Raw genomic sequence first — 12,742 nt, 5'->3', positions numbered from 1 at the left:
GATGTATAGTAACTGTGTAATGGAGACTATCATGTCCAAATGTGAGGATACAATGCAGTAAACATCTCTACTTCCAGATCAAAGATGGACTTAAAATGAAACTGTTTGCTCTATCTTGACAATAGGATGCTGGACTCTCTGCCATTGTCCATGCCTGCAATGATGGACATATGACTGTGTGTGAAAAATAATATTATATTAATGATTTAGGGGAACTCAATGAGGATGGAGGGAACTGTGGAGGGGATAAGGTAAATCCCAGGACCTATAGAAATGTGTCATAAAGTGATAATAATAAAAAGAAGTAAAATTATAAAATAAGAACATGTGGCATAAATGCACATTGAAATATTATTCAGCCTTTAAAAGAAAGAAATTTTTTGGTCTACAGAAAATTAGGTGGAACTATAGAATAGACATCATTTAAGCCAGACACAGAAAAGATGCATATTCTCTCTTTTATACGAAAACTTTAAAAATCAATTAAGTACAGGATAGTAAATTCCAGAGGCTGAGAAGGATGAGGGCAATAGAGGAAGACTAAAAAGAGTTATATAGAAAAAGTGAGTTACTAGTGCTAATGGGAGTAGCATGTAGTTCAAAATAATCTATATTTTGTGAGCAAACAGAATAGAAAATCTCCAAGGTTCTAATCATAAAGTAATGTTCATCAGAGGAAAACTGTATTTATACTGATTTGATCAATATCCAATGTGTGCATGTATTTAAGTATCTCAAAAACATGTACAATCATAATTTTTAAATAATTTTAATACACTTATAACAAATATAATCAGGATCAAAATCCACATTGTCTGGCTCCCAAGCAACACTTTTTCTATTGCACCAGGATTCCTCTTAGATCCACCACTTGAACACAGTTACTGGAGTCTTCCTACGCCCATCTCATTTTCCCATTATTTTGGTAACTTAATGTCCATATGTTAAAATTTCTAATCTTTTTAAGAGAAACTGTACTAAAACACACCCAGAAATCACAGTGCTAATCCAGGACACATGAGATTTTTATCAAAGCCAATAAAATCTCACAAAGAAATACTAACTACACTATACTGAAAGTATTTTCAGCTGTTACTTAACGAAGCTTATAGAGACTAATTTAAAAGAGTCACAGATGGTTAGGAGGAGATAATTCTTGCCCTTGCCTAAATCACCTAATTAGAAATGTAAAATACAACCTATGTACAATGGATGAGCTAACATTACTATCATCACCTTCACTTTTCTGTTTTCTGACATGTATGAATTTTAATATGCATTTTCACAGGTTGCACCACACTAGGATTTTTGCACTTCATTAATCATAGCAATAGAGAAAAATCACATTTTTAATAACTGTTCATCATTTTAAATCCAGCAATAAAAGATAAATCATCAATAGTCTTAGAAGAAAGCTTTCAACTTGCCTTTCTATTATACTGTTAATTTTTGCAACCAATACAAGCTCTGCCAAAAGCATGTGAATTCAAAATCTATAAAAGGAAATTACTGTAGTGATTTTCAAATTCTGCTGTTATCCTGTTATAAGGGACAAAATCAAATCCAGCTGCGCTCTAGGAATTCTACCTTTAATAGATGTAATCCAGTTTTTGTTCTTATTATAACATATAAAGAAATTTTCTTCTTCAAAATTTCAATAACACAATATTCTTTGCAATTCAAATGATATATGCCAAGCAATGTGAAGTATGCTAGACATCTATATGAAAAGCCAATGAAACAGAAGTATTTCTTTCCCTGAAATTCGGTGAGGAATGAGATCAATCCTTAGAATATACCAGAAACACTAAAAATGTACATATATTGTAATAGTGTATCATTGGAAGGATTAAACTACAAACTAAGCTTTTTCACAGTCATCACAGCATTTATTAACTAAAATGTGAATACAAAAGGTCTAATAATAACGTTATCTATATGCAGATAAAAGTTAGATTTCCAAATAGACATTTTTCTATTATTATGTAAATGAATATTTATATAGTATTTTCTAAAGTCAGGTACTATATTGGAGTCCATCATCTAGGGAGAGTGACTTTCAGGTCGATGAATTGGAAATTTTTGCATTTCCATTGTACCTGTAATTTATTTTAAAGAATCCCATTAGCCTCATAGTACCTCATAGTATACTCAATATAATTCATTCTAATCCCACATAACTTTGTATTTTTCATGCTAATGTGATATTAATACAGAGAGAACAGATTCAATTGCTCTACACTTCTAAAAATATGACACTCCTTTTTCCTCCCCCTTCCTAACTCTTCCTATTTTTCATCTTTTCTTTCCTTTTTTCTTCATTCCTTTCTTTCCTCCTTTCTTTCTTTTTAATTGTTGAAGTATTTTTTTTTGCATCTCCAACAGATTTAATTCTTTTTTTAAAGAATGAATTGAGAGAGAAAAAAATGGGGAAGACAAGTATGAAGCAAACACAAATGTAAGTTGTTTGGCTAATCATTTTATTTATTATTTTTTTAAAGATTTATTTTATTTTTTATTGGAAAGGCGGATATACAGAGAGGAGAGACAGAGAGGAAGATCTTCCATCCAATGATTCACTCCCCAAGTGAGCGCAACGGCTGATGCTATGACGATCTGAAGCCAGGATCCAGGAACTTCTTCCAGGTCTCCCACACATGGGTGCAAGGTCCCAAAGCTTTGGGCCATCCTCAACTGCTTTCCCAGGCCACAGGCAGGGAGCTGGAATGGAAGCGGGGCCGCCGGGATTAGAACCAGTGCCCATATGGGATCCCGGGCATGCAAGGCGAGGACCTTAACCACTGCACCATCGCGCCGGGCCCATGGCTAATCATTTTATAACCACAACAAACTAGTACACAGAATGCCCTGCACAAATCACTGTAACAGGGCCCTACACAATAGCCTAGAGGCTGAATCCTCATCTTGCATCTACCGGAACCCCATGTGAGCACTGGTTCATATCTCAACTGCTCCACTTGCCAACCAGCTTCCTGCTTGTAGCTTGGGAGGGCAGTGGATGGCGGCCCAGGGCCTTAGGACCCTGCACCAGCATGGGAGACCCGGAAAGGACTCCTGGCTCCTGGCTTCAGATCAGCTCAGCTCCTACTGGATGGAAGATCTTCCTCTCTGTTTTTCCTTCTTTCTGTAAATCTGCCTTTCCAATAAAAATGAAACAAATCTTCAAAACACACACACACAGTAACAGTTCAAAGACTGAAGTGTTTCCCTTATCAAGGTTGAAGATTCAGTCTCTGGTATTTGGAATTCAGGCTACAGTCCTTGTTTTTGGATGGATTACTGGGTTTGTGGCCAAGTCCATGCTTCTGACCAGATTTGAAAATTAGAATGGCCTCGTGGCCTAGGTAGACACAGATGAAGTGTTTAGTTTCCTGGGTCACATAACTGCTGAAGTTACTCCCCCACAATGCAGCCCCAGGTGGGATTGTCCTTCTTGTCAAACTCTTTCTTCATGTGGGCCACAATGTCCTTCCCTACGTTCTGTTTCCCCAGCACTTGAGAAGTGCACTTCATCAAGGCTGTTGCATCTCTTCGGACGGTCCTCATTTTTTATCACTGTCTTACAGTCGCACATGGTTACTGTGAACCTGGGACTGGCCGATTGGACTGGTCTCCTGGGGAAGATGCTGACACTACTCAGGCCAAGTGAGAGACAACATCCCTACCAAAACCGTGGTGCATCTCTGAAGAAATGTTTTTAATTTATACTATAGTGAAAGGCCTAAAACACCATGAAAGAGTTCAGCAGCTGCTGATGTGGCATAATGAGCTAAGCTTCCATCTGTGGTGCCAGCATCCCATTTGGGCATTAATCCTAGTCCCAGCTGCTCCCCTTCTGATCTAACCCACTGTTTATGGCTTGGAAAATAAGCAGAGGAAGGCTCAAGTCCTTGAGCCCATGTACCCCCATGGGAGACCTGGCAGAAGCTCCTGGCCCCTGGCTTTGGCCATTGTGCCCATTTAAGGAGTGAATCAAACAATGGGAGATCTCACTCTTTCTCTGTCTCTCCTTCTCTTTGTAAATCTGCCTCTCAACCTAAAAAAACAAATAATAACTTTCGCAAAAAAAAAAAAAAAAGAATATCCAAAATAGAAGACAATTCCTTAAAAATATTTCAGGCCATAAAAAAGAAGACAAAATAATAAAAACTGGAAATAATTCTCAAGCTTTAAGAGACACTTTCAAGCAACCAGACATATAAATTCTTTCTGGGAATGGATAACACACTGATGGGAATTTGATGATGTGTACCTTCTCGCTGGCAAAGAAATGGGAGCATCCTTTTGTCCTAGCATTTGAAGTTCAATATTATGATGCAGGAGGTATAACATATATAGAAAAGACTGAGCAGAAGTGAGTGGACCAAACTAGTAGGTTGTAGTGAATTTTCCATATGCATCAATTCAGATATTCCTGGATTCATTTGTCTCTCGTTCAGCTCTTGCCACAGGGAGCCAATCCCACATAGGCTATTAGTGACTTCACACTGGCGCATCATGGCAGTGCCAGCACTTCGTGCTTAAATTAAGTCCATCTTATGCCACTTTTCCCTTTGATGTTTATTCAAGAACAAGTGAGACAAAAGCAGCAGATGCATTTTCCCCTTTGAAGTTAGAAATCAGAATTCAAGACAGAAATTTGTGTTCAAGTAATTTATTGAAAGAATGGCCCCATGAGGAAGCGGATGAAGCAAGCAGATTAGGCTAATGGAAGAAGCCCAAGAAACAATTTGGCTCCAGAAGCAAACAGGCTTCAGTCTGATCCCATGTGACATTACTGGGCATGAAATGAAGCAAGAGGCCAATTTTGGGAATCTTTTATCCATCAGTCATTGACTGTGGCCTGCTCTTAGGGCTAGGGACTCGTTTTCATGCTGCAGTGACTTTCTGGAAATTCTCCAGAGGAGAGACTGATGTACTAGTGGTAGCCCAACACAGCATCTAGAGAATGGGTATACAAGTTAGGAAAAGAGAACAAATGTTCTCTGATGGAGCAGTTAACATGACTTACCAAAAAGATGATCCTCTGAATCAAGCAATTGTTTGTCCTTATCTGCAGCCAGCTCCACGACACACAGGTTGGTACTGGCTTTTCTTCTTCCTCTATCTCACTTTCATTTTAGACCATCTACTTTCCAGGAAAGCCAAATTACAATGTGAAGGAAGAAAGAACCAAGAGATATGGGACCTGATAGAGAATACATGGTGGTTCAAGATGTTGCCATGGAGGCAAAATACTGGGTAGAGATAAAAGAGCTGAGGTGATTGGGAGACCAACACAGAATGTGATCTCTTGTGAACGGCACTGGATTCCTGGTAAAGGTGTCAATCTTGCTCAATGCTAACAGTATTTTGCTGACAATGTACTCTGAGGAGTCCCACATACAACCCAAAGAAAACAAAACTCAATCAGGCAAAGATTTTGAGGATAGTGATTTCTCATAATGTAACAAATCTGAAAGTTTACCTTCTAGTCACAAAATGAGTGATGCTAGATAGATCGTAAAGTATATTTATTTTATAATTAAAAGCTCAAGATTCAAATATATTGATAGGTAACTGTAAAGGATTTTTTTAAACCTCCTGAAGGTTTTTTTGTTTTGTTTTGTTTTTCTTCAAAGGACTCACAAGATTTTGCTGGTAGCAGAAAACAGATCTCAAGTTACCTGGCAATGTCTCAGTTTAAGTCACAATTCCTACAGATAACACCAACTACTATATATTTGCTATTTGCTGTACAGGCCTTTGAAATGTTCCTAGCTGTTGAAGTGTGAACAACTTTAATGGAGTAAAAAGAAATGAAAATATTCTTAGAGACCCATTCGAATTGCTTCTCCAGTGCAATTTTAGATAGGTTATTATGCCTAGGCAATTGATTTACTTCATTTCTATGGCACATTCAATAAGCACCCTGTTACAAAAAACCTTCCTTAATCCCATTCAATGTGAAAAACAAGAATTCAGTTATCAGGGCAGGAAATAAGATTTCATGCTCAGTAATGCTATTGTTATTCATTGTATTTGCTGGTATTTTTTAATTCTCCAATTCTGGCATGCTTCACAAATGCTCCTTAGATCATCAAATGGTACGATGCCATGCAAAGTTGACTCAAATAGAAAATGACTCTGGTGTCCCAAATGGTAAAGCATCATCACCCCAAAGCCAGTCAGCAAAGGTGACAGAGATTCTTGAAATGTGTATCATTTTCTAATTAGCAGCCGTGCTGTACATGTATAACACAGGAACATGTTTGAATATATTATAAGAAAATAGCGATCTATGCAAACATCAAATTTTATATGTAGCTCAAGAGCCTTTTCAGTGAATCAAGCTTTTAACAAATATGCTTGTTAGAAGTTAGTCATAACAAAGATAAACAGGTACCAACAAAGATGGAAAATACTCAAAATACAAGCAATTTTTCGACATTTAAAACTTAGAGAAAAAAAGAAAAAGGAGAGCTAAACACCACTCCTAATAAATTCCCAAGGATAAAAATTTCAAAAGTTTTATCTTTTGTTATCTAAATTCCAGTGTTCCCATACATTTCTTATCTCTACACATTGCCACAAACTAGTTGCAAGAGGGGCTTTTATGTCAATGTAATATATATTTCTCAGAATTATGAGAACAATCCAAAGGCCACATTCACTGATAAACTAATCAAGAAGTGTCTATTGAACAATTTTGCATGAATTTTCCTACCAAATAAGTCACCAAGTTTTAGTTTTCTTTAAGCACACAGGCAAATTTTTATATGTTGTGTAAACATCAATAGATACCAGGCATATTTCTGAGACTTCTCATATTTACTTCAACTTTAAAGTCAGTGTTAAATTCTAACATTAATTCATTCAACATTTGTAAATAAGAATTCACTCTGTAACTAGAAGTTGAAATTCATATAAGCAAACAATTTTATATATATAGTATAGTGTGGATCTTGGAATGATAGGAGCATACGACCCTTAAAAACAGAAACCAGGCTTTGTATCTCACATCAAGATCAACAGACTTCTTTTTTCTTCCTTCTAAACCTTTGAGTTAACATGATTTTAGAAAGAAAGAAATGGAGAGAATGAAATACCATTATATTCTTGGAATTATATCTATTAACTACATTGAATCTATTCTCTTTGTGTTACTATCAAATCAACATAAAAGTAAAGTGAAAAAAAAATCAGACGTGACTAAGCAGATATTAGGTACCCAAAATCTCTAACTATTTTTGTAGATCCCAATAATAATTGATGATAGGTAAGAAACAGAAAATTATTTCATTTTAAAAAATTAACAGGGCCTGGCGCAGTGGCCAAGTGGCTAAAGTCCTTGCCTCACATGTGTCAGGATCCCATATGGCTGCTGGTTCTAATCCTGGCAGCCCCACTTCCCATCCAGTTCCTTGCCTGTGGCCTGGGAAAGCAGTTGAGGACTTCCCAAAGCCTTGGGACCCTGCACCTGCATAGGAGACCTGAAAGAAGCTGCTGGCTTCTGGCTCCTGGCTCCTGGCTTCAGATCAACACAGCTCCAGCCGTTGCGGCCGCTTAGGGAGTAAATCATCAAACAAACATGTTCCTCTAGGTCTCTCTTCCTCTTTGTATAGCTGACTTTCCAATAAAAATAAATAAATCTTTAAAAAATATTAATACACATAAACATTGACATATTTATGGAGTGCTAAAATACAATGTCCAGTCATGGAAAATAAGTCTATCATTTCAAATGCTAAATATTTCTTTATGTTGAAAACATCTAAAATCCTACCTTACAGTTTTTGAAGAGAGATATACATAGAACCTTAGTATTATCTATAGTCGCCCTACTACGCAAATGAAACCCAGACCTTCTTAACTATTACCTTGTTAACCTACTTTCCTCAACTCCCTGCCTTTATTTCCTTCTAGCAACTCTGGTAACCATCATATATACTTCTCCCCAAAACATGGGGGAGAACTGAGAGGAGAGAGAGAATGATCTCCAGTCCCCCTAGCACATTCCCAAACGCCTGTAACCTTTGGGATTCCTTCAGGCCGAAACCAGGATTCTAGAACTCAATCCGTCTCATACACTGGAGCCACACCTGCCGCCTCCCCGACTGTGCATCAGCAGAAAGCCAGAACGGATAGCAGACCAGTCCCTAATCTCAGGCACTTTGATAGCAGATAAAGGCACACCAAGTAGCAACTCGATCTGTGCCACAGGCCTGTGCCAACCACACACATTTAACTTTCACGAATTCAATTCTTTTAGACTGCACATGTGAGTAAGTTCTTGTGATAGTCACATTGCTGTGTTTGATTTATCTCACTTAACATAATGACCTCCAGTTCCATCCATTTTGCCATAAATAACAAGATTGCACCTTTTTTTGTTCTTCTTTTTTTATTCATTCGTCAGCAGTTTGACAATCTGTGTTACACGTCAGTGGGAAAGAGGCCTCTTCAGGGTGTGTTATGGCAAAGCTTCGTGAGCAGGTTTGCTGGTAGTGTTTGCAGGGAGTGAGTAATATCACACATGCTAGGCCTGTGATACCCCTTTCAATACATTTCCTTTAACACCATAAACTCCCTGGTAAACATGCATATCCCTGAAACTCCAACTGAGCCCTCTTGTCATGTTCGGTCAATAACAAATGACATGTTGTTAACTCTAGGAACTAAGGACTATCTCAGAATCAGAAAACATCACCAACACTGCAACAATAATTTCTTACTTTACTTCTCCATCTTGCTTTTTTTTTTCTTTGATAATGTTAATATCTTCTTTTAAGGCATATGGGATCCTTAAAATTGGCATCGCTCCTGAGTAAGGTGACCTGAACTTGACTTAGGATGACTGCCTGTTTTTTCATGCTGAGGCCTTGGAACATCTTGTATCTATTTGACCTCTGGGCAAGAGAATGAAAGGAAAGTGCCTGGGAACAGAGCAGCTGTAGGTAGTCATATGGGCACCCCATCTGTAGGGGACTTCCACCAAGGCTCCAATGAGCTTCCCTGCTCGTCAACACTTCATGTGCATGGTCACACATTGTTGTTTAGAAAATCAAGTACATCTCTGTGTGACTTCACTGGAAACTTACACTGGTGTCTCCCAGATTTTTTCCATGTACCTTCCCTTCCGCTGATTTTGACCTGAATTCTTTCACCGAGACAAACCATCACCATGAGTAGACAGTATTTGTGAGTCCTATGAATTGTTCTAGCAAACAAAGATTAGGATGCTCTAAAGCCCTCTCAACACTAAAGTGATCAGAAGAGATAGATGGAGACATGTATCCCTGAATCTGGATCAGAGACAAAATACATAAGTATTTTGTGCTGTCCAGTTAGAAACTGAAATGCCCAAGGGCCAGCCTCAGAATTGAACCCGTCCCCTCTCTTAGTATTATGTCAGAAGACAAACAAACGCTCTCATGTTAGTCTAGTTCAAGAGACCCATTTTGAGCACAGGCTGTTTCCTGTTCCTCTATCACCTGCAGAAGGAGTGCATGCTCAGAACTTGCAAAATGCAAGAAGGAACCCATCAACTCTTAAAAGAACAGAGGGCTGCAAGCTCTACAGACTTTGTACCTTCGGGAAATTTCTGTGAAGCTAACAATTTTATTTGGATCATCATGATGTTTCTTTCATACAGCCCATGAGGCACAAGTTTAAGATTTTATTTTTTATGTATATGAGGATTTTTTCAATTTTCTCAAATACTGAAAATAAATAATATACAAAATTAGACTGCGGTCCAAACTGAACTAAAAAATTAATTGTACTTAAAAGAAAGAATGAGGCAAGAGAAGAAAATTTTAGTGTTCCTGTGGCTTAAAATTTTACTTCTATTTAAAACAAAGAATAAAGAAAATAGGAAAAGAGAAAATCTTTTGGCATACCAACACCATAAGTTAGTTTGGAAGGAAAATGGCCCACTGGGAGCATTCAGGTTCTCCTTCCCTTATAAATAACCAAAAAACTCAGAGTGCCTGAACCTCCTCTACTATTTTTTTTTAAATCATACTTAGCAAATGTCTTCTAGCTTTCTATTAAGTATTCCCATATCTATCCATCAGTCTTTTACTTATATTTTTTGCTAGTCACAAAATTTCGTTAGACAGTTTTGGATCAATATGTACTTCAAAAATTTATGAATTGCCTAAGATACCTACCTTCCAATCAGGACAAAGAATACCTTATCTGATCTAGCAAATTAAACATACTGTAAATATAACATAAAATACTTTACCTTAGCCTCAGCAACACAATTCAACATGAGGAGGATGAATAGGTCTGGGAGGTCTGGCTTTCAACCTAGGGCCAATTTATTCAGTCTACCTTGCTTTAACACCAGGAATGCGACAGCCCAGACAATATAAGTAAGGCTAGATCTCTGGATACATTCTTGAGACATGTCCACAACCTAACCTTTGTTGCAGCTTCGGGTTCTCAGAGACTCCCAGGAACATGAGTGAGATATTAACAACAAGAAAATAACTCCTTCCAGGATGAGAGCTTGCTCTTCTTTTACAGATCATGGTAAGCTCATTGTCCAAACTGGTTTCTGTACATGGAATTGGAAGGAACTGTTTCCCTGGTTCAGTTGTTCAATATTAGGCAGGATGTAGCCCTTACTGATTGGATAGTTTCGAATGCACGACGCTTAAACTGATTGGGCACCTGTGAATCATGCCACTATATTTGATTGAACAATTTGTATTGTGCACTGATGCAAGTTTGGTTGATTGAATAATTTATATCATGTGTCAGTGCTTTCTTAGTTGATTATATGATCAATGCTTCAGAAATCCTGAACATGGCTGATTGAGGCTAGTTGAGGCCTGTTGAGGTTGTTCCTCTCTTCCGTGCGTGGTGATACTGGAGAGTGTGCCAGTTGGCACCAGCCAGGGAATAAAGAATCCTGAGCTTCCAAGAGTCTGCCTCTGACTCATGTTTGGGATAGAATCAGTGAACTCACAATAATCCACTGTGAGCTTTGAAATAGAATAAGCAGAAAAATCCATCTATCAGCCTATTACTGATTAATAAGCAGTATTTTTTAATTTGTTATTTTTATTTGAAATTCAGATTTATAGAGAGAAGACAATGTGGAGAGAAACAGAGAGAAATCGTCCATTCTCTGGTTTGATCCTCAAATGGCTGCAATAGCTGGACCCAAGCCAATCTGAAACCAGGAGCCAGGAACTTCATCCAGGTCTCCCACGTGGGTGCATGGGTCAAGGACTTGGGCCATCCTCTGCCTCTTTCTCAGGCGATAAACAGGGAATTCGATAGAAAGTGGAGCAGACAAAATATAAACCAGCACCCATATGAGATGCCAGTATCACAGGCAGAGGGTGAGCCTGTTAGGCCACTAAGCTGACCCTTATGAAGCTATATTTCTAAAGCACTAAACCTTACGGTAGAAACAAGGGCCTCTTCCAAAGGTAGTTTCTGAAATGTCACTATTGTAGAGTCCAAGCATTTGCTTGCAATCATCTGAAGCAAGGCTTCCCATTAATAAAAACTGCTAAGTCAGGGTACACAATTCTTAAAGAACACAAAGAAAGGATAAGGGATTGGGAACCTGGGTGCCTAGTATAACAGGCTTGAGCTATGTGTATATATGTTTAAAAGTTCTATTGTACCTTAAAGCACGCAAGCCTTATACATTAATTTAAAATTTCATAAACTAATTAGCATCTGAAAGGGGAAAATAGAATACTTATTGAGATTTATTAAACCATTTTTGAGAAAGAAAGCTGATTTTACAGGGAGTGTTTCAAAACTTAGAGTAGCACAATATTCAAATAAGACATGATCTGTACAAAAAAACACCAAAATCTTCTCATCTGTTCCTTTCCATCACTGACTAGATAGTTGACATCAGGTCTCCAAGGCAGAACGGCCCTAAACGTCCATGTATTTGCATAATGACTTTCCTCTGCTCCTCGTGTTCTTTCTCTTGAATTCACTTATTATTGCCTTGGCATTTGTTCTAACGGGAATTTAGTCCCCTGAGGGATAAAATTTTGGTAACCTAAGGTCTTCAAAGCACATTGTCTAATTTACTGCTTGTGCTGTACATTTTAAGTATACTAAAGAAGAAAATGTTTTTTGGGTCAGAAAAAAGTTTTCCTTTCCTGTCTGTCACCAGGATTCTGGGAAAAGAAATAATTAGAGAGACAGAAGAGTGCATAAAATAATATGGAGCCTTGAAAAGTGTGGTAATCTCAATAAATGAAAATTTAACCAAGTCTATGAACTGGAAACTTCAACTCCAAATAATCCATACATTAAATTAAAATCTTGAACACACTGACAAAAAAAGTTCTAGGATTCATATTGGACGTGCATGTGGCACAGCCCAGTAAGTCTCTATTCAGGATGTTTACATCTTGTATCAGATTGCCTGGAATTAAGCCCCACCTCTGCTTGCAATGCAGCTTCCTCTTGATGTGCACTGTGAGAAGCAGCAGGTGAAGGCCCAAGCACTAGAATTCCTACCACCTGTATGGGAGACCGGAAAGGAGATCCTGGCTCCTAGCTTTGGCCTAGCCTCAACCCAGCTGCGGTATACATTTGGGGAATGAACCAGCAGATGGAATATCTTTCTCTTTTTTTCCTTTGTCTGCCACTCTGGATTTCAAATAAATGAATAAATTAAGTGAAGTAAAATGAAATATAGGGCTTGGCACCATGGCATAGTAAGCTAAGCTTCTGCTTGTGGCCTCCCTAT

At 38.0% G+C, this 12,742-nt stretch overlaps 1 pseudogene; it reads right to left on the bottom strand.

The window, feature by feature from the left end:
• Positions 1 to 3,233: 3,233 nt before the first annotated feature.
• Positions 3,234 to 3,595, bottom strand: LOC121149404 (annotated as a pseudogene).
• Between the last annotated feature and the right edge of the window lie 9,147 nt (positions 3,596 to 12,742).

This window comes from Ochotona curzoniae, unplaced genomic scaffold (assembly GCF_017591425.1).
Source record: "Ochotona curzoniae isolate NIBS_2020 unplaced genomic scaffold, NIBS_Ocur_1.0 scaffold_4701, whole genome shotgun sequence".
Taxonomy (NCBI): Eukaryota; Metazoa; Chordata; class Mammalia; order Lagomorpha; family Ochotonidae; genus Ochotona; species Ochotona curzoniae.
This window is presented reverse-complemented; position numbering and strand designations above follow the sequence as displayed.